The sequence below is a fragment of the Macrotis lagotis genome, chromosome X, assembly GCF_037893015.1.
Source record: "Macrotis lagotis isolate mMagLag1 chromosome X, bilby.v1.9.chrom.fasta, whole genome shotgun sequence".
In the NCBI taxonomy this organism is placed as follows: Eukaryota; Metazoa; Chordata; class Mammalia; order Peramelemorphia; family Peramelidae; genus Macrotis; species Macrotis lagotis.
Genome location: NC_133666.1, coordinates 321,272,542 through 321,298,079, shown reverse-complemented (window position 1 = coordinate 321,298,079; position 25,538 = coordinate 321,272,542). Strand labels below are relative to the sequence as shown.

The window sequence follows — 25,538 nt, the reverse complement described above, 5'->3', positions numbered from 1 at the left end:
TGCTTATATTGTATTTATGTATGTATTTTTAAATGTATTTAATACAAATAGTACAGGACTGGCACAAAGTAAGTGCTTAAAAAATGTCTTATCTTGGTTAAGTCATTTCCACCTCCATGCAACAAGGAGATTGGATTAAATTATTTCTAAAGTCCTTTTCAGTTTGAACATCCCTGTTTCTATCCTTTAAACTTATCCCACAAGGCAATACTATTATATTTGGTCAGTGTTGTAGGGGAGATAAGAAGGATCCAGCATCCTTTGTTGATTGAGAAATAAACATTTCCACTGGAGGAAAAACTGGTCCTTTGGGTCTCTACTTAATTGAACCATTGTTTTGTATGCTTGTTATACAATCTTTAGGGAACCTTCCAAAAGACCTGCACACTTCACATTAAGCCAAGTGACCTGTCCCTGAAAAAATTGCATGAGAATTGATTCTTTTGTAAGTCAAATCCTATTTTAAATGCCTCAGGGAGCTAGCTTTTTAAAGAAACCCTGTGCTGAAGGTGAATTCTCTTGTAATGTGAGTAATCATCCTTTAATTTGTCTGTTTTATAAGTTTGGATTTGTGTACATTGGGTTCTTTTAAAGTGGGTGGCACTTGAACTTTTAAAGTTCTGCAATCAATGGTACTCACAACACTTACTTTAGAATTTTTTAAAATCTCCTATGTTGTTATTACTAAGTCTTATACTTTGTATTAATCATAGACTCAATACTTTTTTTTCCTCATTGGTGTAGCCTGCCAGTAATTAGTGTTATTATTTTTTCTAAGTAGAGTACAAAGCCTCTTAACTTCAATTCTAGGACCCAGGACTAAACATTCCTTTTACCTAATATAATATTTCACCTGATAATTCTTTCTTAATATGGTCTCTTTTGTAAAACTTTTTTTTAAGGCAACCACCAAATTAATTCTCTTAAAAATAAAATTCTAGTCATGATTGTTTTTTCTGATCAAGAAATTTCAAATGGTTCCCCATTTCCTTTTGGGAAAAAATTGCAAAATTACAACTCCTCTTAAAAAAATTGACAGCCTTTTGAATATGATTGCAGATTCCTTGCCCTCACTTACCACTTTCTCCTTCTTCACTTTTACTTCTGAAAGTGATTAATTCCATTCAAGGTTCAACTCAAGTGACCCTGTCTTCAAGGGGCCTTTCTTGATTCCAGCCCTACCTTCTCCCTCCCAATCACTATTTATTTTGTATATATACTATATTGACTTATGTATGAAAAAAAAATGACTAATTGTTCCAAAGGAAAGTAAACTCTTTGTGGTCAGTACTGTCTCACTTTTCTATTTTTATTTTCTAGATCTCCCACAGTACCTTCCCTAGAGTTTATGTATTGACTGTGGGACATCAGAAAGAATGCTGAAGTTTGATGCATTAGACCTGAGTTCAGGTCTTGATTCTTTATCCTATTATCATGTGATCTTAACGTTTCTGAAGTCAGTTTTCTCATTTCTAACTGAAGGATCAGACTAAATGGCCTCTTAAAATCCCTTTTGCCTCTTGCTCTATTACCCCATGGTTCATTAGGTTTCCCAATACAAAAATGGCAGGGCTCATTGTACCTTCCCAACATTTTCACATCTGTTTGACATGGGAGACACGACTACCAAACTGCAAACTAGCATTTATGTCCCATAATGAAGAGGGATAGAATAAACTACCCAAAGATCAAAAATAACTTAAGCTTCCTAGGTCTACACAATGACAAGAAGGGAAAAAAATCATTCAAATTAATTATTTGGCACCAGCAGAAAAATAAAAACAAAACACTTCTGTAGTTTGAATACATCTGGTTACTTTTCAACTTGCTGACTCAGTTTTATACTAAACAGTTTCCATAGTTACATAGCCCAAGTATATGGTCTGAATTTGGACATTCCTATATGTATCTATCAGGGTTTTTCTGAGGTGAATTTCAGTTAGTTATTTTCTGTTCACATAGCTTTCTTCTTTAATTGGATCCACATTTTTTTTCCCTCCTGTATTCATGTATACTTGCAACACCTCCCAATTTAGTGTTGCTTGAAATTTTCATTAGCATTAGGTGTCCTCCCTCTTCCAGATCATTAATAAAGGTACTAAATAAAGCCAGCCCTCCTCCTGATAGCTGCTGCTCTCCCCACCATGCCTCCCTCCACTGAGATATATTTCCATTTATCATTGCTCTTGCTTTATCCTAAGTCAATCAGTCAGGTAAAACTCTTCTTATCCAAGTAAACCTGAACTTTAATTTACACGAATGTTTTTATAAAACATTGAATCAGCTGCTTTTCCTAAGCTTGTAAGATCACGTTTGAACTCAAATGCACAGGTAATCAAGATACAAGACTGTCATAGAAAGAAAATGTCCTTGTTCCAATGGTGTCAACACAATGAACTTGTTTTCAATGTCTTAGGAAGTCTAAGCCCAAGAGAACTAATACAATTTTGATTCTTAGATAAGGTGGAAATCTTAGGGACTGGGACAATAGCTACCTTTTGTGATGGGCTAGAGAAATGCATCAATAGACAGACAGACATGTTTATGATTCCCAATAAATGCACAGGGTCTGACAATTTTTCTTAGTTTAATGTATGAATTTCATTTCATAACAGCAATAAGACACTCCAGGCTGTGCATTTGTTAGGGGTTATTGCACTTCTTGGGTGGTTTAAGTCATTCTGCCTTAAGTCTTATGCCATATAACATGACCCAAGGCACATTATAAATAGCAGAGAAATGTACTGCCTGTCATGTGTTATAGCTTGAATAGCCTTGTAAAGGGACATGGATTATAGAGGTATGATAATAACTATAAAACAGGAGTAGTAATTTAAATGCCTATGTTGGATAATCTCTGTGATTAGTATTTTTTTAAGTCTTCTGTGTTACATTCTACTTAGAATTCTCATTTGTTAAAGTTGCTGTGCAACAATACTGTATAGTAATGGATTTGAAGGTAATTCAGGATCCAATTTAATATTTTAAAACTTTCTCACTGTTTTTGCTGATCAATTAGCAATAAGGGTTGGATACAGAATTAGCTGGTAAAGGCAGAAATTTCATTGGCTCAGTGCAGAGAGATTGGCACATTTTACACTGGATACTACAAGTTCAGGAACTCACAAAATCTGTGAGGAAAAAAAAAACTCAAAAGAGGATCTAGTACTATAACTATACCCCTGATGCATAAAGGATGATTTCATAGTATTCAGAATTCCAAGTTATTTATTGATAAGAATCTACATGGAAATTGAGAAATCTAGATTCTAGTACTAAACATTTGTAAAACTAGAATTGTAGTTTGAGGACAGGTTGAGAAGATTTTTAAAAAGCAAATGCAGCATTTTCTTCCTCTTTACAAGTCTCAATTTCCTTCTATGAGAATAATAGTAATAATACTAGAACTATCTACCCTCTAGGTTTATTGTGGGTCCCTATATAAACCCCCAAAGGCCTATATGAATATGAATTGATTTTAGCCCATTCAAGCTACAATTAACAGAAACAGGAATTCATTGAGTTTAAACACTCCCCTAGGGATAGAAGATCAGGGTCAATAAAGGAGGGAATCATACCTAGATTTGTATTTAGAATAAAAATAATAATAACAGCTAACATTCATACTGCCCTAACAAAATGTCAGACCCTGTGTTAAGAAGTTTACAATGGTTATCTTATTTGATTCACACCTGGGAAGGTACAGGTACTTATCATCCTAATTTTAGAGATGAGCAAACTGAGGCAAATTGAGGGTCAGTAATTTGTCTAAACTAGTAAGTGATTGACTCCAGATTTGAACTCAAGTTCTTTCTTACCTCAGACCCAATACTAAATGCATTGTACTACCTAGCTTCATCACTATGAAACATTTGCTTCCTATAAATGTAATTCTAACAGTGATAGGCAGCTTGCATCTGAAGTTGCTTCAGATGTAGCAGAAAAATAAGTCTGGTCCCATGCATTAAACATATAACTATGTATGTTTATAATGTATATGTGCACATATGTATTTATAATATGTATATGCATATATACATATACAAACTATGTATTTATGTGTATTTATCTATATGTGCACACATATCTGGCCCTAGACTATATCTCTTAGCATATTCTTAAATCTCTTTTAATCCCATTGTGCTTGCCCATTCTTTTGATACAGCTTCTACCACTCCCTTTCTGTCTCTTGCTTTGCAGCTCTCTCTTTGGCTCCCACATCTCTGGTAAACAATCCTAGGCTCTACTAGACCAATACCATGAATTTAGATGTTTCTTGAATGAGTACTTTTTAATCATGACCTTTATGTGTTCCCTGATCCAGAGTATCAATCTATGTCATGAGAATCAATCTCTCTGCCTCAGTCCATAACAAACACATTCCCTATATATAAGATTTAGAGATGCAAAATGCACACCTGGAATTTTTAGTCTACTTATCTGTTGACTCACAGTGTAAACTGACTTGCCTCTCACTCTTTATTCATCAATTGAATAGGAAGAAAATTAATTTCACTTTTCATGGAAAGAGGATAATCAATATTTCTAATGCAGTTTGAGTTGGGGTCTCTCTGATGGGGAATGTTCAGCCTTTTTTTGGAAATAATTCTCTGTCATTGAAAGTTTAGATATTTACAATCATTTCTTTCCTTCTTTAATATGGCATGATTATAGTACAGACCTCAAATAATGGATTGAAAATTAGTTTTCTAAGGACTAATATAACTAAATTCAGAGAAGTTTATTACCACGATGGCTGTAGGTAATGGATTTAAAAAATGTAAAGTCAACTTGCAAAGTCATAGGTTATAGAAAGATTACAGCAAACAATATTGGGAGTATCAACATCAAGGGAATTAAAGATTATTGTAGCTTCAAGGTAAGTCACTAGGTAATTTCATTATAGAATTATAGAACCATAGTATTATAGGATCATAGAGCACATCAGATGAAATCCCCTTATTTTACAGATGAGGAAACTGATGTTCAAAGAGATTAGATGACCCACTCAGAGTTCCCATAAACAGTAAGAATATAAGAAAAAGACTTGTATCTGGATCTTGACTCAAAATGTAGTGCCCTATCTCCTCTACAATAGTGCCTCTCATTTATAGTATACATTTTGAGAGAATATTTTATCTCACCTTATCCAAACTTCCAGGCATAGAAAGTCTTTCTATATCTTTCTTAGTCTTCCACCCATTCTATGCTTAATTTAACTGATAAATAGTTTACTAACTCCTGAGGCAACTTGTTCTAATCATCTGGATAGCTCTAGTAGCTGAAAATTCTTGACTAACTTTTCTGAATCAACTTCTTTATTATGTCCAGCTAAACTTCTAAGTTTTGCCCTCTGAACCAACAGGAAAACAAGTTCCCTTTTTCTGTATCATAGTTCTTTAAGCATTAGATATCCAAAGTTCCCCTTTTGCTCTTTCAGCTACAGTTATAGATAATGCTGAATAACAAGAAGTGTTGAATGCATTGCTAATTCTAGCATATGCATACAATGATGAAATGCTATATTGAGTACAGAATGTCCAGGAAGCAGTTTATAGATTTAAAATTTGAATGTTTCATTCAATGAAAAGAGAGAGGAGATAGATAACATTGACAATAGCACCCATTTAAATTTGAATAATAGATTCAATATTCTTTAAATGTATAGTTCTTCTCAGAAGTGTTCTTCATTTATCATGATACTTTTTTAAAAGCAAGGATTCACGGAATAGGATAAAATAAGTAGAACAATCTGTACTAATTTTGATAACATTTTGCATGAAACTGGTTTTCTTTGAATATTTTAGTTTAATGTCATTACTTTTTCCCTTTCTTTGAGCTTTCTCAGACTATAAACTTTTTGATGTGTGTGTGTGTGTTTGTATTTTAACTAGTGTTTCTCCTCTCCAAGAGATTAAGAATTATTTTAGCATTGAACTGCCTTTTAACAAACACTTATTAGAAAGTCCCTTTTAATCTGGAGGTCTAATTTCCAAGATATTTCAAGATGAAGCTTACCTTTCCCCTTTACAAATCCTACTTAGCATATGCCTGCCAAGGAAAACATGTCTTCTGATCTCCTACAGAGATTTATTATAAATTTCTATGATTTTTACCTTATACTTATTGGAGGTGCTGCCAAAATCATATCAAGAGAGAATAAGACAGTTACATGTCTGACTCCTTTCTCTCTCGAGTGACTCCTCATAATAATTTTGAAGAAGGGGTTCAATGTTCCTTAAAAGTGACTCTAGGGACAGCTAGGTGGCACAGTGGATAGAGCACCAGTCCTGGAATCAGGAAGTACTGAGTTCATATCTGATCTCAGAAACTTTATACTTACTTAGCTGTGTGCCCTTGGGCAAGTCACTTAATAATCCCATTGACTTGCAAAAACAAAAAACATCAACAAGGAAATGTGACTGAATTTTTTGTTAGAAAAGTAAGAAGCTCCACTTAGCTCATATTTTTTGGTTTTTGCTTTTTTTTTTTTTTTTTTTGTTTCCAAGTGGGAAAGGTTTTGGACCCTTGATTTCATCTGTGACAGAAAATTCTGGTGTGAAAACTCTTTACATCATCATGCACATGGTTGATTTATCTGTATCTGATAGACTTAGAAAGGAGGAATACTCTTAAATTAAGTGATTTGTCCATGGTCCTTTAACTAGTATGCCAAAAGCAATACTGGAAACAAAATTTTCCTGATTCCAGGGCTGGTGCTCTATCTACAATGTTGTGATACCTCTTAGTTTATGATTACTATGTTCTAAGTATCATTCTATTTCATTATTATTATTATTATTATTATTATTCCCTTTCAATAATCTCGGACCTTCTGAATGACTAAGCTTTTTATTTACTAAATTGATCCTGAGGAGGCCTAAAACCTAGTCAGAATAATCACATTTTTGGAGACTTAGTAATCTGACTTCATAATATGAGAGTTAATACCCTGATCTGTTCTATTTGTATTTAGGTTCCCAGGTCTTAGCATAGTTCCTTGCACATGCTCTAAATGAGAAGTCCAGTGTTATTCATTGTAGAATATTTATCCTTCTAATAGATGCCACCAAAAGGTTATCATGAGCTTGTCTGAATAGTTGGTGTAGGATTTCTGTGGGAAGTGTGAATAGTGGGGAGCAGTCATGGAAAAGACCAACCCAAGCTGGATCTCTTCCACTGGCATATACAGCAGCCAATTATATCTTTGCTGTCATTGCCATAGCTTTGCAAATGCTAAGTCATCCCAGGAAGTCCAGGAATAGTTACTTTGCAGTGAAGGAGAGCTATAATAAGTGTTGGTTGAGAAAATCTTGTATTTTAGTTTATGAACAAGCGTAGTTTATGTGCCTTGGTACTTTTGATATGATGGATTTTAACAGGCTGAAAAAGATGTTCACCAAATCTGCTTCTGGTTAAATTGCTAAGATATGTGGCCTTATATTTCTTATTGTTTACCTGAATGCTAGCCAAAGTTAAGTTCATATTACTTAGTAAAACCCAATCTTAAATATAACCTTTGAGTAAAAGCTGTTTGAGAATTGGTCTGATTTTGTTTTGATAAAGTTATTTTGCATTAAAATAGACACTCAGTGGCTGAAAGACAGCAGCTTTTGTCTTGACATCCATTATCACTGGAAACTGTTAATTTAAAAAGTTTATGAAAGTGAGAAAAATAAAGATGGTAACTGATTCTGAATTTAAATCTGCTGAGTCATTTATAGATTAAAAAGGAGCAGATGGGTTCATGGCTATCAAAGTATGAAGAAAGCTGTCAGAGTGGAGAATGCTCAGGTTAGGTGGTGATAAAAGTCTGAGGAACATAAAATTGCTAAAGGTCTTTGATGGTGGCAGAAACTTCTCTTTTCACAATCTCCTGTGGGTTCATTTTTGTTAATTCACTTAGCAATGATATGATAGTTTAATATCATAATAACAGAGGTAATATCTTGATCTGTTTTATTTATATTTAGATTCCCAGGATTTAGCATAATACTTGCACATGATCTAAACATGAGAAGTTAGAATATTTATGCAGAATATTTATCCTACATCCACGGTGCATCTGATTATCTACATGTGTTAAAGAGGGCAAATGTAATAAGAACATTATCATAGGTTGATATCTGGTCATAAATCATTTAAAAAATAAAGAGAACAATGAATAGTGTTCCAAAAAGGTAATACTGATGCTAAAGATTAGTGGAAGAAGTTGCCTGCATTGTTCTAACCTTTGCAGATGTTGCTGTGAAATAGTGAAATAAGGTTCATTTTCAAACTCCCACCATTCCAAAGTCAGGAAACCATTCTTCTAGTCATGTAAAATGCTTAAGAAAATTATTTAATCCATACAAAACAATACAAATGTTGCCACATAGACCTCCTGTAAATCCACTGAAGAAGTGCTCCAACCCCATAGACTTCCCATAAACTTATCACTTTTGATCATAATCTTTACTTCATCGCATATTTCTGACCAGCAATAATACTGATATCATGCTAGGTTAAAGCTGAACTCTTCATGAGTCACATTCTGATGAAGAAATGAAACTGAAAAAAGTATGATTTAAAGCTATAAAGAAAATTACTTTTTTGTTTTTTAATTATATTTTATTATTTCAATCAGCAATCACTTGTTTTTAACTCCCTCCCAATCACCCTATCCCCAGTGGAAAAAATAAAGAAAAAATTCTCATAATAAATATTCATAGTCATGCAAAACAAATTCCTATATTGATCATGTTAAAAATAAGAATATACAGTACCTATGGACAAAGTAATAGGAAAGTCATCTTACTACTATAGTATAATACCATAATTTTCTATTTCACTTCATTCATCAATCCATAACATTTAATTTCAGTCAAACTATGATTTTTAACAGTCTTTCTTTTCAGGCCCCTGATTATAAGCCTGGTAATAAATGTTATCTAGAGAAACTGAATTCCTGCATACCAAAGTTGAAGTTGTCTTCAGGATAGCTAAGCTATCATAGAAACAGAAAATTACATATACATGAAAATATTTATAGAAGGATTTTTGGTAGTAACAGAACTGAAAACAAAGTAGATGCCCATCAATTGTGGAAAATATAAACAAAGTGGAATATGAATGTAATGGAATATTATTTTGCTATAAGAAATGAGATATTTAATGAACTCAGAAAATTATGGGAAGCTACAGGAATTGATGCAAAGGAAAATATATAGATGCAGGAAAACAATATATATAATAACTACAGCAGTGAAAATTGGAAGAACAACTACAACAAAATAATCTAAACTGAATTCTATAAAATTTTAATGAACAAGCTTGGTACCAAAGAAGAGATTTGAAGAGGTTGTATATTTTGGGTGTGGAATACACCCAAATTCTATAAAATTTTAATGAACAAGCTTGGCACCAAAGAAGAGATATGAAGAGATTGTATATTTTGGGTGTAGAATATAATGCTGAATTTGATTTATATTCTTTTTGCTGTCTTTATATTTCTTCTTTAACTGATTTCTGACTGGGATGGATCAAGGAAGAGCAGGAAAATGTTAGTGTTGTAAAACCAAACCATATCAGTAATTTTTAATAGAAGTAGAAGGTTAATAGGACTACTTCCCAGGGAGGGAGATCATATCATTAGGGATTAGGTTTAGTTAAATAGTCAGCCTGACTGCTATTTTTTCAGCTTTCTGACCAGATGACAAAATACTTCCTGGTGAAGGAAGAATTAAGTACTGTGACCTAATATCATAAATAATCAGCTTTTATTAGTATTTAAATGTTATTTCATTGATCCTGGTCAAGACAACAGATCTAACATAGGAACTGTACCTCTTTTTATATCTATAACAAGGAATGATGGTCAAGAAGAATGTATTTCAAGATCATCTTAGAAACCCAAAGATATAGGACCTCTTCTGCCTCTAGTACTTTGCATAAAATAATAGGTCAGGGTCTAGAGCTAGAACCTGGGAATCTACTGCAGATATGCATGGCCCAGATCTAGTCCATATATTTTAATGACAATACTCTTCAAAATGTGACTTTAGAGTCCAGACAGGCTTCCATTCCTCAGAAGGATTATTTTGGAAATTGCAGCCATGAATTTGCACCTTGATGGGTGACATAGGCAAAGGTTTGGATAACACATTTTTGTTCAGTAAAAAGTGTTGTTGCTAGCATGACGATCAGTTTACTTGCCAGATTGCAGCCAAATCTCACAGGTACCACCTCATCAATTCTCAGACAATTTGCCTTACTCTCCTTAGAAAATTCTTCTTGTTTCTCCTATTGGTTGTCATCTGTGCAAAATGTGTACTCGATCTGCCTTTTACATGTGTTAAATTTTCCTGCTTTGACCCTTAACTTCTTTAGTCAATTTATCATTTGAAATTTATTCACCCAGTCTATTAGTCCCCCAGTTCTAGCTGGACCAGATTAAGAGTTACATCATCATCAGCCAAGATAAAATAGAATCGCCTTGTAATTTTTCTTACATCACTAACTTTTTATTATTGTTTGATTCTAAAAATTTTAAAGTTTTTACATCTTTGTGCCTCTTCTCCCCCAACAAAGTTATATAAACTTCTGGAGGGCAGAGACTATCTTCTCAATAATTCAATTAGCAGAACTCATATAAAGCATTGTATACAAAGGAAGGGGCACAACAGGGAATGAAAAGGGACCTATATTTGTTAAATCAAACTCAAGTTCCTAAAATGGAATGGACAGAAAGTTGTCTTTGGAATAAAAAAGATCTGGCTAAAATTTTGCCTCTGATACAGATTAACTGTGTTACCATGGGCAACTTGCTTAACCTTTCAATGTTTAAAGAAATTCTCTAAAACTACAATCAGCCATTTATTAACTCAACAGCCATTTATTAAGAAGCAAATATATGCTAGACAAGGTGCTAAAGATACAAAGAAAAATCACTACTCTGCATTGGTGGGGGTGCTTGACCCTCTGGAAGTTCTTCACACTGATAGTCATAGATCTGAATAAAAGCAAATACAAAGGTAAAGATATTGAAGTACAAGAAAAAATGTATAGCAGACTTTAATTTTTAAGATCTTTTCTTCTAAGTTTTTTTAATCTGTCATATCTCTGTTATCCCCAACCTAGAGATACACATATAAAATATAACTAATTGATTGATCTCTTTTCTGTTAACTTAGACTTAAATTGAAAATTTAGGCTTTTCTGAATAATTTCAACTATTTGACTCTCCCTCCCTTTTAATTTTTTTACTTCTTGGTACTGAATTTTTTACCTAAGGAGCAGTCCTGTGTTCTCTTTTGACGTCATATCTATCCATGAGGAAAAGAATGTTCTAATCTTCAAACCTTCCTCTCATTCAATTAGCTTCCAGTGTACTCACTTTCTCAGAAACAAAATTCTTCTCTAACTTTTCCCTAGTTTTACTTCTTTAAAAAAAAATATTTATTTAAGACAATGGGATTAAGTGACTTTCCCAAAGTCACATACTTGACAATTATTAAGTGTCTGAGGTCACATTTGAATTCAGGTCCTCCTGATTCCAGGGCTGGTTCTCTATCTACCATACTGCCTAGATGCCCTAATTTTACTTCTTCATAAATATATAGACATAATTAGTGGGTGATGTCTCACTACTTCAATTTAGCCCTGTCTACTCTTGCAGACAAATAAGAATTGGTTAAATAGCTGTTGGATCTGGGCATTGTGGACAAGCAACATGGACAATTCAGAGCTCCAAATCTCCTTATCCCTCCTAGTGCTTCCTTCTCAACTGTCTAGATAACTACCTTTTCCTAAATTACCACATTATGTGGTAAACCCTGAGGTATATAATTTCTATTTTTTTCAAGGCAATGGGGTTAAGTGGCTTTGCTAAGGCCACACAGCTAGGTAATTATTAAGTGTCTGAGGCCAGATTTGAACTCAAGTACTCCTAACTCCAGGGCCTGTGCTCTATACACTGCGCCACCTAGCTGCCCCTATATTCTCTATTTTTAAAAATCATTTATTTATTTATTTTCATCCATTTGTACATACATATTTCCAAGTTACAAAATTTCCCTCCACCCTCCCTTCCCACTCCCCTCCCCTCAGCAGGTTAGCATTTTACATACATATTTTGTTAAACATATTTACAAATTAGTAATTTTTGGCATGAGGGATTAGGATTAAGGGAAAGAGATACATAAGGGATAATTTTTATAAAGTGTTCATCAGATTCAGAAGGGTTGTTTTTTTTTCTGTGTGTTTTGTTTGTGTTTTTTTTTTTCTGTGTGTTTTGTTTTGTTATTTTTCCCCCTGGTTGGGGATAATATAGTCCATAACCAGTCAAATACAGTTATGCTTTCTAGATTGTTGAGAGGGGTTGCTTCCATCAAGATTGTTCATCTCATAATGTTGTTGATGTGTACATTATTCTCTTGGCTCTACTACTTTCACTTAGCATCAAATTCTGTGTCATTCCATGCTTCTCTAGAGTCTGACCATTTATGGTTTCTTATAGAACAATAATATTCCATAGTATTCTTGTACCATATCTTATTTAGCCATCCACCCAATTGATGGGCATCCCTTCAATTTCCATTTCATTGCCACTACAAAAGGAGCTGCTATGAAGATTTTGGAACATGTAGGACTTTTCCCATTTTTTTCAATTTCTTCTGGATATGGTATATAATCTATATTGACTAATTTGGCATGCTAAATCAAGCCACTGACTCTATTAATTTTCTGGCCTATATTTCCCCATTTGGTTATTTACATTGAACAAATAGTCCACATAATTGCCATGCATATTCTTCATTTTTACTACAAAAGTAGACATAGTCCCAGTCTCCAAGAGTTCCAAGACTTAACCTACAGAGCTCTTTTAATTATGGTCAAGAACAAACCAGAATTAAGAGGAATCATTGCCTGATGCAGAGTAAAGCAACTTGTGTGGTAAAAACAGTATCAATGAAGTGAGTTAGAATATGCTTCATCATTAAAGTCTTCTTTCAGAAACTGCACAATGATAGGAAAAACTTTTTCTCCTCATATATGTATTTGAATGCTCAGAAGAGATAAGAAAGCCAGAAGAAAAATAGATGTGATAGAAGTGTGAAATGGATTAACATCAAAGCCCCCTGGGAAAAAAAAATCTGAAACATGAAATGAAGTCTCCTGACAGACAAGAGCTATTCAGAGTGTGTTCAAAGCATTGCAATGCATTTTGGGGCCTGTGTCTCCCCTGGATCTGTAAGAAGCCCCGTGTGTTCAGGCAGAGATGCTGATAAAGAGAAATTCTCTGAACTTAGGTGAAATGCAGCTCAGGACTGTGGTCTCCTCCTGTGAGAAAAGGGTGGATATCAGAAAAGGCCACTGTTCCCCTCCCCACCTCTATCTCCATATGTATAGATGTATATATGTATAATATATACAAATATACATATGCACATTTACATATATACACATATATGTATAAATATGCACATGCATACCACCCATTTATATACATGTAGGTTACCTACATAGTGTGATCTGAATAGCTCCAAGGAGACCTCTGAGTTTAGAAATCATTTCCCTCAATTGTCCTTGAATCTCAATTATTAATTTTTGCCTGATTTTTATATAACTATTGCTATGAGAAGGTACATGAGAGCACCAATGCCCTTGAGATTAGTCATGTGGTAAATCCTTAACACTTTAGTAAGAATGAGTTTATCAAATACTTTTTTTTCACAGAATTGTAGGAGGTGCTGTATGAGAGCAGAAAGGCACAGGGAACCCTGGGAAAGAAAAGAGGGAGAAGGGGAATGAAATGAATCAACTTTTCTCCTTTCTGAGGAAAAGGACTAGGTAAGGATTCAAAAGAATTAGTCCTAAAATCAACTTTTTTATGGTTTTAGTTTTTTTTTAAATGTCTTAGTTTTAAAGAAACCAACTTTGCATTTCTGTCATTCTTGAGTTGTTTCAGTTATGTTTGTCTCATTGTGACCCCATTTGGAGTTTTCTTTGGCAAAAATATTGGAGTAGTTTGCCATTTCCTTCTCCAGTGTTGAATTAGATGACATCTAAGTTTCTTGCAGTTCAATGATCCCATCAGCCATGAATCCATCCATTCAGGATTCTCAGTCTATAGCGTCACAATTGTGACCCTGTGCCATCTACACTTATTTATGGATGATTCCGTTTGTAGACCAGAGCCTATGAAATTAAATCTACGTATTCCAAAATCATGCCGTTAGTGGAAACAGTACACTCTACCATTAGGCTGTTCTGCTAAAAGAAACAAAAATGTTTCAGTGGTTGTTGGACTGAATTGACTGGTCAATTCAGGGAAAACATTTGATCTGGTAGCCTGAAGTAGACACAGCCAGAGGGATATAAATACCATAGAGAGGAAAATAAATCAACTTTCCATTGCTGGTGGGAGAAATGTGTTTGGGAGTAGCAAGGGGATTCTGAGTGAAGTAAATTACCCTCTCCATTTTTATAGATCTTTAACAGTAGGGCTGTCACCTATTTTTATGATCAGATTTTTAAAGCATCAACAAAAGCCTCTGAGGTGAGACTATAAAGTGATGAGACTGAATATTTTTTTCCCTTATTCACAATCAACCTCAAATTTATACATGCAAAAAGGAGTCATCTCCTTCAAAGTAGTCCCTTTAGTAGGTTGTATACTTATCCCAGTGGCACCATCTTTACTTCAAATTTTACTTTACTTTACTTCTATTATTTCTTTAACCCAACACAGTTTAATACAATTGGGAGGTATCTGGGTGCCAATGATATACACCTAGTGGTGTATACATTTGCCCCCACCAGAAGAGATAAACCCATTTAGGTATGATTTGTCAGTACTGGGAATTTTTTTTTTTTGCCTCTGAAAGCATAAGATTGCTTTAATCTACCTCCTTAATGCAAATGAATAGCAAAAACCCAAATATTATTATGTTTAACTAGAATCACACTCCAGATAAACCATTGCCAGTGCTAGAGAGCTACAGATCAACAGGTTTATCTCTTCTTTTTAGCTTCTCAGATTTGTTCTGGATCCTTTGTCTGTCCCTCAGGGAGTTATAGGAGTTTGGTCAGGTTTGTTCTACTGATTCCCAGGAAGGAGGTCGGGGTTTATAAAAGAGTCTATTCATCTGTATAAACAACTTCAGGTAAGCTATCAGCTTGAATATAACACTGTCAGTCAATAGGATGTCCAAGCTCTGGAAATCCTGATAGAAGGAGTGCAATAGAGTATAAGAGAACTTAAATCAGACTTTAACTCTTATTCTATCTTTTACTATTATCCAGTTTTATTAACATTCTTAGCTTGTAGGGGCAGCTAGGTGGTGCAGTGGATAGAGCACTGGCCCTGAAGTCAGGACTACCTGAGTTCAAATCCAGCCTCAGATACTTAATAATTACCTAGCTGTGTGGCCTTGGGCAAGCCACTTAACCCCATTTGCCTTGCAAAAAAAAAATCCTAAAAAAAAGACTCTTAGCTTGTGAAGGTTTCTAATGTACTGATGAGAAGGACTGTGGCCAAAACTATCCTCCTGGCACTCTGATTAGAGGTGCGCATTCAGTTGTATTGCCCAGACACAGAATTGGGATTCAAAGCCTATGAAACTCAAACCAACTTAGGGTCCTGAGAAGATGAAGCTTACTGATCTGTGGTACTGCTGATATCATTGAAAACACAGTATTCAATACCTGGAGGAAACACTAGCAGGTCCTTAGATAATACTAAGTAAGATTAATAAGATACCATCATTCCTACAGATGTGGATAGAGTCTTACATAGAGAGCGAAGTCCCAATACAAGTAGTAAAACTAAATTAATATCAGTAAAATTAATATCAATAAAGAAATAATATGTAGAGGCAATTGTGACACAAACCCAGAAGAAGCAAATTACTCTACCATATCCTCTATCATAGCCTCCAGCAAAACCAGATTTGGTGAAAGAAATAAAACAAAGGTTAAACAATAATGTTATAAATAAAAATGAGGATAATAATGGAAAAATGTGTAGTATTACATGAACAAAAAGTATGAGATCTCAAAATAAGCTATAAAGTTATAATCAACAAAATTAATTGGTAGAAACTAAAAAGTAGAAATTCAATTAATTAACAGACATACAGAAGAAAATGAATAGGATGTCTCAGCATTGGATAAACCCAAAGATTTCACCTACTGCAACAAAGTTATTCTTCAACAAAAACTTTGAGAAAATTAAAGTAGTCCTTCAGAAATTTGATTTAAATCAACATCTCCCACTATATTTTGATGATAAGCTTCAGATAACTATATGATAGGTACATATTATAGACATACATCATATCAAAAGAAGAAATTTAAGTCATCAACAGATATATCAAACAATCCTATACATAATTACTAATTAGAGAAATGCAAATTTAAATAACTTTGTCTTCATTTCATATTCATTAGATTGATGAAAATGACATTGTTGGAGGAGATACATTGAGGGTAGAAATGTGAATTATTCTAGGCATTCTGGAACTTTCAGACTATGTCCAGAAAGTCGCTATTGTACAAACTTTCACATAATGATACCGTTACTATGTGAAATCAAATAAAGAGATGAAATCAAAGAAAGAGAAAAATAACTTATGCACCAAGATATTTTTAGCACAAAATTCTTATAGTAGTGAAAAACACCATAGAAACTAAGGGGTAGTCCATCAAATTGGAAATGACTGAATGAGAAATGACAAATGTGACATTCTTAGACAAAACTAAGAAGACTTTTATAAAATGAGCAGAAACTGGACAAGAATTTATATAACAACAACTGTATTATAAAGCAAAACTACTAAGACTGTTATCAATAAAGTACTTTATCCATCCCCTTAAGGTGTAGTGATTAAATTCAAGGTAAAAAAAGTACATACATGCATGTAAATGTGGGTATTTAACATGTTTGTGTGTATATGTGTATAATATATGTGTATACACATATATGTATATAGACACACATTCCTTAAAGAGAATGCATTATTGAGGAATTAAGTAGTTTTAAAAGCCTTAATGAATGTGAATTGTGTGATTTTGGTACTTAAATACCTAAAGTACCTTTAATGGAAGTAAAAGAAGCAACCGCTTTTTCAGTTGATGTCATGTATAAGCTGTACCCCAGCACTATTCCCTGGACTTACATGTACTAGGTAAGATCTGGGAAACAATAGCCCAAAGTAAACTCTTTTGTATAAAATGAACTTGATATTCAAATGGATTAAGAAAGAATACTGACTCTTGCTGATTAGGAATCCCCTGAAATCATGTTTGTATATATGAATGTGTGTGCATATATGTGAACATGTGAGAGCATGTATGTGTGTATATTCATCATCTATAATCATTAGCAACAATTTTCAAATTGGATCTAGTTGTTAGACACCAACTAGATATAAATGATCTCAACTTGATTTTCTCTAATCCATTGTTGTGGTTGTTGTGGTTGTGGTTGTTTGTCTTCATTCTCAAAGAAGACCATGATATCAGGAAGGTGATGCCATGACATGCATGTGAACTAGATTGAATGAGGGGGTGCTGTGCTAAATCATCAGTCACTACTTTCTCCTCTGGTGTCATCTGGAGATGGCCTTAGATGTAAGAAAATCTGGGTTAAGTGACTTGCCCAAGGTTACGTAGCTAGTAAATGTCTGAGTCTGGATTTGAACTCTGGTCTTCCCGACTCCAGGAATGATGCCCTATCCACTGCAACCACCTAGCATCCCTTCTAATCCTTTAGGGTTGAGGGAAATTTCAGGCCATTTTTTTTATGTTTAAAAGGATAAAAAAAATATGGGGGGGGGGGGTAATGCTTCATTATTATTTTATCCCACTATTCAATTCTACTCTATCAATATTTATTGTTTACTACACATAAAACACTGAAATAAATGTTGGAGATGATATGTGCTATGTGTTGCCTGGGGAAGAAAGCATCAAATTAAAAGGAGGGATTTGTATTCAATGCTAACTCAGGCTTTGTTGACTTCATCCCATTCTGGGAAAGATTACTGGTTTGGATTAATAACATCTGTGCTTAACTCTCAATTCTACCTTGTAACTAGTGACTTTGGGCAAGTCATTTTACAATTTTATGCATTAGTTTGGTCCTTGAAATTTTTTGGTGATAGTTTTCATTGAATCCCTTTGAATTTTATGTTATGCATTAGAAATCCTTATCTTCAGAATGTATCCATAAATTTCACCAGATTACCCAAAGAAGTTTAGAACTCTAGTACCCCTAGAGTAGAAGGGTTCTAGGGTCCCCTTGTAGCTCTAAACTCCAGTTCTTTAGTAATAACCAACATTTGTTAGTATTTTATAGTTAACAAAGCAGATAACATTAAATTATTTTAATTTTCTTTCAATCTCATGAGGTAGGTAGTACAGGTCTTACACAGAAGGGAATGCTGAGTCCTATAAAATTGTTACTAAACCTCATTTCCACAGTTAGCAATTGGCAGAGTCACTATACCAAACAGAAGACAACCTGCTCTAAAATTTCTCCTGGTAGATGCCAGATTTTCTGCAAATTATACATTTAATTGTTGCTGTTCATTCTTTTCAGCCATATCCAACTTTTTTGTGATCCTATTTAGAGTTTATTTGGCAAATGGAGGGGGTCATGGTTTCTTCCTCCAGCTCAGTTTTACAAATAAGGAAAAGGAGACAAATAGGATTAGATGACTTGTCCAGAGTCCCATAGTTAGAAAGTGACTGAGGTCAGATTTGAATTCAGAAAGTTGAATCTTCTTGACTCCAGGACAGGAACTCTTGGTTAACTGGGATTACTTTCTTTAGCTCATTTTAAAAGTGTATTTACTCCTAGGACAAGTACCCTATTAATTCATTCTCACCCAAGTGTAAATGGTTATCCAAAGTTCTCTATGTGGCAGAAAATACCCATTGCAATAAGAAATCTTTGAACCTGAGCCAGTAACTGGGTGAAATAAGTTGGAGAAAGTGAGTGCATCAAAGACAAAATTCTGCCACTTCACAATTTTGCTGAGGGTTAGCCCTTGTGTTATAGTATGAGTGTATTATTACTGCTTTTTTATTATGGTCATTTAGCCTGACTTTTTGACTCAGGGCTGTCATAAACCTGTGGAGGAAAAATCTTCTACCGATTTACAAGGGTGCAGGAGAATTCTCCCTGCAGGAGAGGCAGAAAAAGGTTTTGGGGTTTTTTCTTCTCTTTTCTTTTCGTTTTCTGTCCAGGCCTTGTGCTGTACTGTAGAAACTGCAAAAGCAAACCTGGCTACTCATTTCCTGGGGAAAAAGCAGCCTAAGCCATGAGCAGAAGTGAATTATTAGCCTAGCATAGATATTGTCTAAAGGGAAAGCTTTTACCTGAGAAGAATATTTGATCTTGCAATTTTACCTCACTACTTTTGTGGGGAAGAAAGAAATCATCACAGACTAAAAACTCATTTCTTTGTGCAAAGCCTTTTTTGGGTCTTGTTACACTTGAAACACCTCCATTTTTGCTAGAATTGGATGGATATCTACTTGGAGTTATTTCTTGTTTTTTATCGAAATTCCTAAATTGTTTATCATGTATCCATCATATCTCCACAGTTAGGGTGTGTGTGTGTGTGTGTGTGTGTGTGAATGTGTGTATATGTTTGTGTGTGTATGAATAATGAGGTTTGGGGAAAGGGTGAGAGTAAAAGCAATGTGATCTTTTTGTTATGAAACCTACAGGGCAGAAATCTACCAAATCATTTAGACCAAGAAACCAGTAATACTTTGCAATAAAGTTAGCACCCCACTTATCAAGTCTTGTGGAAACCTCAACCCTCTAGAACACAGCCTTGCACCAGAAGCAAGCAAAAAGGACCCCAGAGTCCTGCAAAATGAATATTGGGAAGAAAAAAAAAACATTAAATAAAGCCAAACACCTTACTTTTGACCAGCTCATTCAAAGACTTATTGATTCTAATTTAACACACAATTCTGACAAGCTGGATTCTCTGCCCATAGCAAATTAATCACAGCAAACTTGAGGGGTAGGAGTATGGATGAAGAGAGGTTGCAGTTAGAGACATACAATAAAAAACAGAAATGAGAGCAGAAAGCCTGGCAGTAGAAAAGCAGACAAAGAATTGATAGTATCCCATAGCACAATAATTGGTGTTTATAATGATGACTCTGAATCACCAAGAAAGCACTAAATCCATTTCAAAGCATTTTAAGTAAATAGAGAAGTGTACGTGCATTTTAGAAGAGTTTCAATCCATTCCTCAAAGTGTACTTTTTTTAAAGGTCTAGCTTTGAAGTAACTTAAGTAACCTTGATAATCCTTAAATTCCCAAGCAGTTTTCAAATTCCATAAAAACTTCAGAGCAATATGATTTATGTGAGCAATGTCACATAAATGAGGATGTAGTTTTTTAATACAATAGATTTTTATTGGTGCCTTCTCTTTTTATATTATAGTCTTTTCTAGATGTATAAAGATAACATAAACTGCCCATTTCCAGAATTGTATCCTCTACTACCAAAACAAAAAAAATAAATAAATAAATAAATATTACAGCAAAGCACAAACATCCCAGTTAGGGATTTCATGTCACTGTATTCTATATGCTGCCCCCTCTCCCTCCACAATCTTCCATACTCCCTTTAGTATCTTTTCTCTGGGACCAGCATTGGTTCAATTACTCTGAATTTGGCTGTCCTTTATTGTTGTTTTATTTACATAATAATCATTACTGTGCATGCTAGTTTTCATATTATGCTTGTTTCACTTTTTATCAGTTCATGCAAGTCTTGTTATGTTTCTCTGAATTCCTAAATTCCTAAAAACTGCCAAAATAAATAGAAATGAATCAAATGTCTAGTCATTATCAGGAAGGACAAAGGTGTGACTTCATTAGCAATAACCCAGCAAGTAGGATTTCTGGGTTAAGAAATATTCATTGTTATAGTCAAAGCTATAAAATTTCTGCAGTTTCCACCCTCAAATTGTGCAAAATAGGAGCATTCACCTTAAAGAATGTGGATAATAGATGTTTGATCTGTTTATTTGATGATTGAAAATTTCTACCCATTATTGATCCCTGAGGCTCTACTGGACAACTTAGAGTTTGACACAAGTGAGTTTATGAAATAGACTGTATTTTTTATCCATTAACTGCAGTTCATATACTGTCCAAAATCTGTCATGAGCTTTGCAGAATTTCCTCCATCCTAGTATCTCTACCAGCCAGGGATCATATATCAAGGCATATCCAGTCCATCTGCCATAAAAGAAATGGACTGTTTTTATTCTTTCATTTCTTTCTTTATTTTTTATCTTTCTGGACTGTTGTCAGAGTTGCCTCTTTTCTCTCTCATATGTTGAAAATTGGGAAAAGTTAACAGAATAATTTACTTTTTTTGAATCTTTTATCTGCCAATTAGTAGAGTTCTCTGTTTTTTAAAACCATTTGAATAAATATAGTTTTAAACAGAAAAAGAAAAGATGGATATTCTTCAGATAGGAAGCATTTTAGTTACAAAATTTCTTACAGAGGAAAAAATATAAAGCGATATGCTCCCATGAATTTCTTTTAAAGCACATTACACATTACAACCAGTCACTGTCCCTAAATCTGATGGTTTGAGGGTTTTTTTTAAATGTTTGACGCTCATCACTGGCTTTTGGCACAATACAAGAAGAGTCTATTTTTTTCCTCTGTCATGCAGCCATTATGTGTCTTTTGGGGGAAAGAGAGAAAAAGGCATAGCTGCTACATAAATCTAGCAATGCCTCTCTTCAGTAGTTTAAAAAAACATATTTATAATTTTCTTGTTTGTCATAAACTTAATAAATATAAAAATTTTTCATTAATTCAAAATAACAGCTAACTGAAAGGGAGAATAAGTATGTCAAAAGTCTAACCATTCATACAATTAGTCAATATATTTTTCTTCATAATTAAGCACCTTGCTGAGATGAGATGTTTGTCCTTCATTCTCAAGGAAGACCATAACAACCAGAAAGACGATGCCATGACAAGCATGTGAATTGCATTTGAGTGAGGGGGCTGTGCTAAGTCACCAGCTTCACCTACTCATCCAGAGCCACCTGGTGACTCTGATATGTGACCAGATATGAATCAGGATGACTGGAGATGGCCCTGAATGAAAGACAATCAGAGTTAAGTGACTTGCTCAAGGTCACACAGCTAATAAGTGTCAAGCGTCTAAGACTGAATCCAAACTCCCAGCCTCCTGACTCCAAGGGCAATATTCTAGCCATTCTTTCCACCTAGCTGTCCCAAGCATCACAGTAGGCACTATGAGAGATAAAGAAATGTGAATCACTTTCAAAGAGTTTCCAAGCAAATTAGGAAGTCAAGAAGAATGCTCAAAAGCCAAGAAACAATAATATGAAACAATATTTTTATGGACATTCAAGACAGGACAAGCTATTAATTCATATAATATATAATGAATGAAAATGATTTAATTCAAGAAGATAGTGGATAGAAAACTGGCCTCAAAGTCAGGGAGATCTTTGTTTAATTGCTATTTCTGGCATATAATGTCTATGACTCTAGCCTAGTCACAACCTCTTCTAGCTTAACTTGGGACATAATAAGTGTTTAATAAATTTTATTGTAGCTGTCTCCTTTGCCTAAATTGCTCTTCCACCTCACCTCTACTTCCAGTTTTCTTCAAATCCTCACTAGACTCTCACCTTCTACAAGCTTTTCTTGATGATCTTACTTCTAGTACCTTCCCTCTGGATTATCTCAAATCCATTCTGTATATAGCTTTCTTGACTTTGAGATCCAGGATTGCCTCTGGTGTATCTTTGTGTTCTTAACACTAATCATGGTTTCTGGAGCATAGTAAAAGTTTAATAGCTATTTTATTGACTGATTGACTAAGGGTATAGGCAGGGAGCCTCTGACTCATGGACAGTATTGGTTTGGCATTACCAAGACAATTGCAAGCCAGGACTCAAGATTCAATAAATCTAGTTGCTTTTTAGGTGTGAATTAATTAAAGTTTGGTCAAATATAGCCCACAAATGATTTTCTAAGTATCCAAATGGCCCTTAGCAGACAAAAGATTCCCCACTTCTGCTCATGAAAGCATGGGTGTCCAATCTTTTAATTTTCTGGGCCACATCATCAAACAAAAACTTGTCAAGGGACACATATAGGATTTAATACTTATTTTTGATTACAATCTAACCCATATTACCAGTGAGTATAATAATAAAATGTAATAATGTAATAAAATATTTCAAAATATAATTAAACATAATAAAATCATTCCTATATGCATATCATTTCTAAAAAACCCAGCAAAAATGCTAGTGGTTTGTGAAACCACATATTGTTAATTTCATGAAAAAAATGTTAGTTAAGTGTTAAACTGGTCTGTGATGTTGTAAAACTGGTGTATGTGCTCACTCATGCCTTCATTTTCCAATTATGTGAAATGGCCCTTAAGAATGGACTTTGAAAGCTGCGTGCTGCCCACAGTCTAGATGAATGCAAGAAGACACTGTTTTTGTCTTTTGTCTTTCTTTGTCTAGAGATTGTCTTTTCCCCTATCAATCATGTCCCTTTGTTCATCTAAGAACCAACCCATTCTTGTTATGCCCATTTTCTTGGAATTTCCTGTAACTGAATATTGTAAGTCTGGAAGCTCCCAGGCTTGAAACTTCCAGTTTCATTACTAAGTGGTCTTCTCCCTTGACCTCAGGGGCTAGAAACCAATTGAAACTCCCTTAGCAAGATCCCATCCCTTTCTATTAAACAGCTAAGTAGCACAAGTCTTTAAAGTCCAGGAACTGCCAAGATCATTGAACTGAACAATTGGCCATAACCTCCTGAGATCATCTTGTACTACCTCTTCTTGCTATAATATTAAGACTGTAACACTTTTTGCTTCCAAGAGACAGCTTTGGTTACATTCCTTCTCCTTCCCAGTCCTTTTCTGGTAGAAGTTAATCCTAACCATAGTGTGAGGAAAATTAGTTTATTCTTCTAAGGTGGAGAGATGTAATTCCTGATTCTACTGTGAGAGACTTATTGAAATGTTCTATTATCTTTCTCTTGGTGTTCCTGTCTCACTTTCCCATGGGTGTCCCTGATTAAGCCATAGCCTTCCATTGATCACACCAAATAAAAGGATCTATTGCTTTCAGCACTGTCTAGTCCATCTGATTCTTCCACAAAGTGCCTTTTAATCCTAGAAAAACACTTTGACACTGAATGCCAAGTTTGGAAAATAATAAACAGGCCAATATGACTGGAATGTAAAGTAAGTGAGAGAAAGAAAGGAAATGATGAGAAAAAGGTCAAGAAAATAATGTGATTTTTTTCCCCTTTAGTTCTGATTCTTCTTTCACAACATGATTAATGTGGAAATGTTAAGCATAATTGTTTATGTATAACCTATATCAGAATTATTTGCTACCATAGGGAGAAAGGAAAGAATGGAGGTGAATGTTGAAAATTATCTTTGGATGTAATTGAAAAAATAAAATGAAATAACATCAAAAAAGAAAGGTCACATGGAGTTAGGCTATGGAGGGCTTGCCACAAGTACTGTATAATATGAAAGAAACCACAGGAGTTTAGTGTAGAGATAGATCAGTGAGAGCTACAGTAATTGGTTAAGGAGAGCCTACCACTAAAGTTTCTATTTATATAATTTTTTCCATTTGATTCTCACAATATACCTATGAAAGTAATTGTATAGTTATTTACTCCTACATTTATAGATATCTTATAAACTCAATAAGGAAATAGGAAAGGGATGTGGTCTTTATTAGAGCTCTGAAGGAGTGGATGCTCAAAAGGGATAAGTAGGATATACTGAGAAAAGGAACCTGTCAAATTCATTATGTCTCTACTCATACTGCTGAATACCAAGGGCTAGTAGAAGTGAACTTTGTCTTTTACTATAGAGAAGCTGTTCTCTTACTAATTCCTTGCTATTATTCCTTGCTATCAGGCAGTATAGATTCTGCACAGGATGATTCTTATTGCAAAGTAGTTCCTTACTTTGCCGAGATCACAGCCACGTACAGAAGTTTCTAGTTGATCAACACAGTGAATGAGGTGAAAATATCTTCCAAGCCTGAAATTCTCCCTTCAGAATTTTTTTTTTCATTTGAGTAAAGACTGTTCTTCTCAGGAAAGCCCTGATAAAATGTAAAATTTTCCCTGGTGACCTATCAGATTGACCAAGATGAGAAAAAGGGAAAGTGATCAGTGTTGGAGAGGTGGGAGGATTGGGACATTGGTGCATTGCTGGTGGAGTTCTGAAGAGATCCAGCGATTCTGGAGAGCAATATGGAACTAAGCCCAAAGAGTAATGAAACTGTTCATACTCCTTGACACAGCAATTCCAATTCTAAGTCTATGTTTAGAAGAAATTATAAAAAAAGGGAAAAGCTCTATTTGCTCCAAAAATATTTACTGCAGCTCTTTTTGTAGTGGCAAAGATTGGAAATTGAGGGGATATCCACCAAATGAGGAATAGTTAAACAAGTTATGGTACATGAATACTAG

The 25,538-nt window shown here is 34.5% G+C and overlaps 1 long non-coding RNA gene across 7 annotated transcripts in view; it reads left to right on the top strand.

The window, feature by feature from the left end:
- The window catches only part of LOC141501163 (uncharacterized), a 257,020-nt gene that overhangs the window by 99,741 nt on the left and 131,741 nt on the right, over positions 1-25,538 (top strand). For 5 of the 7 annotated variants that reach the window (XR_012472159.1, XR_012472157.1, XR_012472155.1 and 2 more), the window contains exons 4-5: positions 13,717-13,830; positions 15,012-15,146. This is a non-coding gene — a long non-coding RNA (uncharacterized LOC141501163). The remainder of the gene's footprint in view (positions 1-13,716; positions 13,831-15,011; positions 15,147-25,538) is intronic. The other 2 variants (XR_012472160.1, XR_012472162.1) reach the window with 1 other exon arrangement.